The sequence below is a fragment of the Mixophyes fleayi genome, chromosome 10, assembly GCF_038048845.1.
Source record: "Mixophyes fleayi isolate aMixFle1 chromosome 10, aMixFle1.hap1, whole genome shotgun sequence".
In the NCBI taxonomy this organism is placed as follows: Eukaryota; Metazoa; Chordata; class Amphibia; order Anura; family Limnodynastidae; genus Mixophyes; species Mixophyes fleayi.
The window spans coordinates 56,807,581-56,814,032 of record NC_134411.1 but is presented as its reverse complement, the minus strand read 5'-3'; the positions used below and the strand labels follow the sequence as shown (position 1 = coordinate 56,814,032).

The 6,452-nt window shown below is 50.9% G+C and overlaps 1 pseudogene; it reads left to right on the top strand.

Moving 5' to 3' along the window:
• Nucleotides 1–566: 566 nt before the first annotated feature.
• On the top strand, nucleotides 567–702 carry LOC142104728 (U2 spliceosomal RNA; annotated as a pseudogene).
• The last annotated feature ends 5,750 nt before the right edge of the window (nucleotides 703–6,452 follow it).

Here is a 6,452-nt window from a genome sequence, read left to right as displayed (position 1 = left end):
AACTGATGGTCGAGGATTATTTTAACGATGATGTTCAGCAAAATGCACTACAATTTCCATGAGGAAGGCCTTTTTTACTAATTACATCAAACAGAGACTTCTGTAATGGTGGATTCCAGCGGTGATGAATTAATATTGTGTGAGTGATGTATACACTGATCAGGGTGAGGATGAGGCGGTGGATGATGACAACATCTTGCCACAGTAGAGTTCATTAACACTACTGTTAGCTTAGGTGCCTTAAGCCCATTGTTCGTTTGTTTTGTGGGGGCCCAAACAAACCATGCACTTCAGCTACAAAAGTGGCACTTCTTGTCACTGAAGTTAAACTGTGCATGTCATTTTTAATATTCAACATAAGGGTAGGTGGGAGGGTCATCCTTTCAATTGCTTCTCTGTCGTACATGTGACCACATACTTTGTTTTTTACTGGGTTTACCATCTCCAACTGTGTTATAAGACTGTTCTGGGTGACGGCGATCTCTTCGTCTTAATCTTCCAAATCTTCGTCTGCAGGGGACAGTGACACATCCATTTGTCTTCTCAGGTCTCTTAGCTGTTCTATAAACTCTTCTCGCCTTTTGGCTAAGATCAAGTGTAGTATCTGTTCTTATCAGTCTACAACACCCGGTGGTCGTAATGCTGATTGTGAATCATCCATAGCGCAATCTAACACTGGTGAGGAGCTGATGTAGACTCTACTGCATGGTGCACCTGTCTTTCTCCTGCCCAAAACCCAGTGGACAGAACCTGATTGAGGCTCACAATCTAACACTGGTGGGGAACTGTTAAGGACTTGTGTCACCCAGTCTTAGCCGGCCAGGAGCAAGAAGATGACTGCGAGGAAGATAGACTCCAGGGAAGAAGCTCTGCTGGATTCTGCCTGCCAGGGAGAAGACATCGGGAGCAACTCCAGCTGAAGAAGCCTTCCTCTCCTCGGGACCAGCTCCAGCGGAAGAAGCGCCTCTCCTCAGCAGAAGCCCCTGCTCCTCTCTGCCCAGCGATAGGACACCTGCACTGCTCCTGCCACCCCGGAAGAAGATCGCCCTCCAGACCAGCCTCTCTGCCCCAGGAAGATGGCTTCAGCTGCTGCAGCTACTGCCTCCACCCCTGCTCCTGCCCCTGGGAAGAAGGGAGGAAATAACTCTGCACCAATGCCTCTTCCCAGAGCTGGAACCTCTTCCCCCACTGCTGCTGCTGGACAAGGGAAGCCCAGCCAGGATACCCCCCAGAAGACTCCACTCTGGAACCCTGGATGAGGCAGACCATCGTCCTGAAGTTGAAGGAGGTGGAAGAAGGGGTCCCAGACCTGACGGCGGAGAACTTTGGGAAGAAGATGGTACTTGATCAAGGCTTCTCGAAGGCTGAGACCCTCAGCATTCAGACCTACATCAATGACATCTTCTATGTGACCTTCGCCTCCATAGCCATCTGCAAGAGGTATTGGGAGGCAGTGAAGACAGCGAGACCGGAATCTCCCTTCTGCTTTGTGGGGAACTGCCCCATCCAGAGAGAGGAGAGAAGAGTAACGGTCTCCATGAGGAATCCTCACACCCCTGGTAAGGACATCGCTACCTTTCTGAGTCGCTTTTGGTCCGTGGTCAAGGACCCCTCCAAGATCCTGGATGCAAACGGCTTCTGGACAGGCAAGTGGTCCGTCATTATCAGGCTGAGGAAGAATGACATGGCAACCGACAGTCTCCAACACCTACCAGCATGCTTTGCCTTGGGTGGCTCTGCCGGCCTTCTCCACTATGCTGATCAGCCAAGAAACTGCAGGAAATGCGGGGAAGCTGACCACATGGCGAGAGGCTGCAAAGTTTCAGCCTGCAGGAACTGCAGAGTGGCAGGACATGAGACCAAAGACTGCCCACAGAAATTGTAATGCAACTTCTGTGGCCTTCCCTCCCTACCCCTGTTGTGACAGCAGGACGGGAGGGAGGTGCTGTCACAACTCTCCCTCCCCAACCCGCTCCCGTCCTCTTCCGACCTTCACTCCTCCCCCTGTCACAACCCTCCCCCCCTCACTCCCCTGTAATAGCACTAACCCTCTCTACCACTACTGCAGCTCCCTCTCTTTCCCTGGAAGATTTTCCCCCCCTTGTCTCCTCTGCAGGTTAGGAGAACAAACTAAGGAGGAAGAGGAAAGAGCTAGACAGCCCAGCTGGCGGCTCTGACTCTTCAAAGAAACCAACGGTCGAGCACTGAGAGGACCTCCTCCCGCAGGAGGAGGACCTGGAAGAGATGGTGGAGGAGATGCTGGCTCAGGATTCCGAACAGGAAGTTGAAGCAGAGGAATTCCTGCAGCTGCCCAACATCTGCCTCTTTGATCAGCTGGAAGAGAGAGGTCTGCTCCCACCCCATAGGGACACAGGCAGACCGGACCAAGTCCCACCGGACAAGGAGGGTAACTAATGTATTGACTGCTAACTTTCTCTTTTTCTCCCAACTAATGGCTAATTTTTCCCTTTTTACCATTAATGTGAGGAGTGTGAAGGATAAGCTTAGACTTCAGTCTGTGTTTACCTTTCTAGATAGTCAGAAATGTGATGTTTACATGTTGCAGGAATGTTCTTTCTAGTTCTCTCTAGTTCCTATAGGCATCTGGGTAGGCAGTGGTCTCACGGGCCCTCCTATTGGTCTGGGGGGTGACTGTAAGTCTGCAGGGGTCGCCATCCTTATCAGGAGTTTGTCTGCGGAAGATTGCTCATCGTAGATGGCTCTTGGGCAGGTGAGCCTATCAGGCTTATCTGTGTATATGCATCCCCCGGTAAGAATGACCGTTTGGAGCTTTTCCAGACTCTCCGGGCCCAGCTCGCAACCACCAGGGCGGTAGTGATGGCCGGGGATTTTAACTTTCCTATAGAGGAAGGCGGATGAAGTTCTAACAGCAACACTAAACTTGATGTTTCTTCCAGGTTGCTGCAGGAGATGGTAGCCGAAGCATCCTTGCGGGACGACGTGAGATCCATGGGGGCTGGCTCTGTTAACTATACTTGGAGTCGCCCTGATAGCTCAGTGCATTCCCAGATTGACTTTGTGTTTACCTCAAGAGCGGTAAGACAACAGGCATGTCATGGTTCCCTGCTTCTTTTCTGACCACAGGGCCATTCTCTTTGAGGGGGTTCTGGTCCACGGTTTTCCTCCCGGGCCCGGCTCCTGGAAATTGAACTGTGCTCTGCTGGAAAGAGAGGAGGTGTGTGTTGAGCTGAGGGATGCTTATGTAATGTGGAAAAATGGCAAAATGTATTTTGATTGTATGTCTAACTAGTGCAAGTTTCGCAGTTTCTTTCAGGCAAAGGGCAGACAACAGGCGTGTGAGAGGAAGAGAAACTTCAGGAGGCTTCAGCGTCAGCTGCAGTCCTTGCTGGATCTCCAACTTTGCGGCTGGGACGTGAAGGATGATCTGGCGGAGGCCAGGGGGGGGGTCTGAAAAGACACTTCGAGGAGTCCAGACGCATCATCTTCCGTTCCAAGGTGGAGAATCTGAAGAAGGGTGAGAAATGTAACTCTTTCTTTTTCAGAAAACTCCACTCCGGCCACACGCCCCTGACTGAGCTGCGGGACGAGACTGGCACCCCCATGAAGGGGAAAGAGGGCGTCATGGGAGTTGTTACAGACTACTACAGCAACCTCTACTCCCCTAAGACTACAGACAACGATGTGGCTGAATCGTTCCTGTCAGGTATCACTAACCCTATTGATCCTACAGGTAGAGCAGCCATGGACGCCCCTCTCACGTTGGGGGAACTGCACTTTGCCGCTAAATCCTTTAGGCTGTGTAGGACCCCGGGCAGTAATGGTCTCCCAGCGGAGCTCTATGTAGCGCTGTGGGATTTCATTGGCCCGGACCTGCTAGAGCTGTGCAAGGAAATGGTGGTGGAGGGCAGAATGCCTCCGACTCAGAGAGGGATTGATCACGATTTTGTACAAGCGCAAGGGGGAGAGGTGCGACCTTAAAAATTGGAGGCCCATCTCTCTCCTGAACGTGGGACTACAAGATCCTGGCCAAGGTACTAGCCAACAGGCTAAAGATTGTCATTGGGCGGATTTTTCATCCTGACCAGATTTGTGGCATTCCTGGTCGCAGGATTGCAGACTGCCTTGCGCTGCTGATGGGGACGGTCCATTACATCAAAGATTGCCACGCACACGTGGCCCTGGTCAGTCTTGATCAGGAGAAGGCCTTTGATCGTGTTTCTCATGATTTTATGTGATTTTGTGCAGGTTTGGATTGAGTGATATGTTTTGTTGTTGTTGTTATGTTAACCTGATGTACCTTGACATTTACAGCTCGGTGTTGGTGAACGGCTGGAAGACTGACCCCTTTCCTGTCATGTCTGGTGTCAGACAAGGCTGCCCTCTTTCACCTCTTCTTTTTGTTTGTTGTATAGAGCTCTTCGCGATGTGCATCAGGCGGAATCCAGAGATAAGAGGCATCACCGCACCGGGTCCAGTCCGTCTAGAAGCCAAGTGTTCGCTCTACATGGACGACGTCACTGTCTTCTGCGTTGATCAGCGTTCTGTGACAGCACTCGACCAGACCTGCGAGAGCTTCGGCCGAGCTTCAGGGGCAAAGGTCACTGCGTGAAGTCAGAGGCGATGCTGTTTGGTCAGTAGCACCTGTCATCCCCCGCTGCATTCCCCTTCACAATCAAGCCGAAGTGTTGGGAAACGAGACTGGCGACAGTCAGACAAAAAATTGGACTGTGGAGCCTCAGAGACCTTACCATCGAAGGGAAAGCACTGGCGCTGCGCAATGAGATTCTTCCCGTTATGCAGTACACAGCCCAAGCTTGACCACCTTTTGCTGCCGTCTGTAAGATCATCACGAGGACAGCCTTTCACTTCATCTGGGGCTCCAAAATGGACAGAGTGAAGCGGTCAGTCATGTACAAGGAGCCCCACAAAGGTGGGAAACGGATCCCCGATATCCCCACCATGCTGCGGGCCTTGTTTGTTTGCAACTGCATCCGCAGGACACTCCTTGAAAAGAACATTTGCTCTGCTGAGAAGTCCATGTCTAGCTTTTTCCTCCTGCCTCTTTGGAGGAACCTTGGGTGGGACAGCTCCTTCCCTTACAACTGGACTACACCTTGGTTTTACCTGGATGTTGGAATATTTGTGAGAGAGCACCATCTGGAGGGACTTAAGCCAGACTTGTGGAAGCCTAAAACTATCCACAACATCATCAGAGCGAAGGACGTTATGGAGTCTGTTCAAGGGCTCCCTGTTGCTACGGCCAAACACGTCTGGGAGAATGTGGCCTCTAAGAGACATAGTAGACATAAGGACATTGCATGGATGGCTATTCAGGGGAGTCTGCCTCTCAGGACATTCATGCACTCCAGGAACCTGTGCAGATATGTTCACTGCCCCTTTTGTATCACCAGAAGGGAGACTGCTCAGCATATTTTTTGGGACTGCTCCAGTGCAAAGGCACTGTTGGATGCCCCGGAACATGAACTTAAGGACAGTGTGCCCAGGACTTGCCTTTCATACCATTCGGTATTTTATGGATTATTTCCTGGGACCCACACCGTTGGGGCAATCCAGGAGGCCTGGTGCCTTATGAACTGTTTTAAGGACGCTATGTGACTTGCCAGGAATCGCCTCAACGCTTCTACTAATACTGGGTGTAGTGCACTGCTCCAGGGCACAAATCACAAAGTACAGATGTTACCAGATACCAAAAGCCTACCTTTAATGGTGTCCTGACTTCTGGATCCTACAAAGGAAGATACTTAAAGAGATACACAGTTACTTACAATACAATGCAGGGTATTACTGTGCAAAATTCTAGGGTGACCATCACACAAATATTGAGAGGACTACTATGTCTTATAAACAGAGAACACCACACAATGACTGCTCACACTTACAACAGGGACAGACCGGGTATGGTCTCACTACGCGAATTTCTACCTACGGTTACCAGCTTAATGCCACTTAACCCCTAAGCCTATAGCCTTATGTGTCCACAGACCTCATGCCTGACTCTGTGCCCTACAGACCTATAGCTTGTCTCGTGCCCCAGCCCATCTTGTGCCCAGAGAAAATCCTACCTATTTCCTAAATTGGCCAGGGCCTTTTGCTCACTATTGGCCACGGATTTAGTGCCCAACTTGCGCCACGGGCCTTGTGCCCAACCTATATCCGGGAGTTATACTTACCTGCTCCGCAGGATTCCCGGGTTATTTCCGACATTCTTGGGTCTTCCAGACCCTCTAGCCAGCTGCACCTCTTCTCCATGAAGACTTTCTCCTGGGGTCGCAGCTCCTTTACGTCCTTCTTCTTTCAGCTATGACGATGAACTGCTTAACTGCATGTGTAGCGGCTTAAATAGCTACGCACCTCTGAATGTCAGAAGTGAGCCCTGATTGGCTCACTTGCCAACTGTTACCGGCGCCAGGACCTGCAATGAAAGAAAAGGAAAACTTTCCACGGCTGGA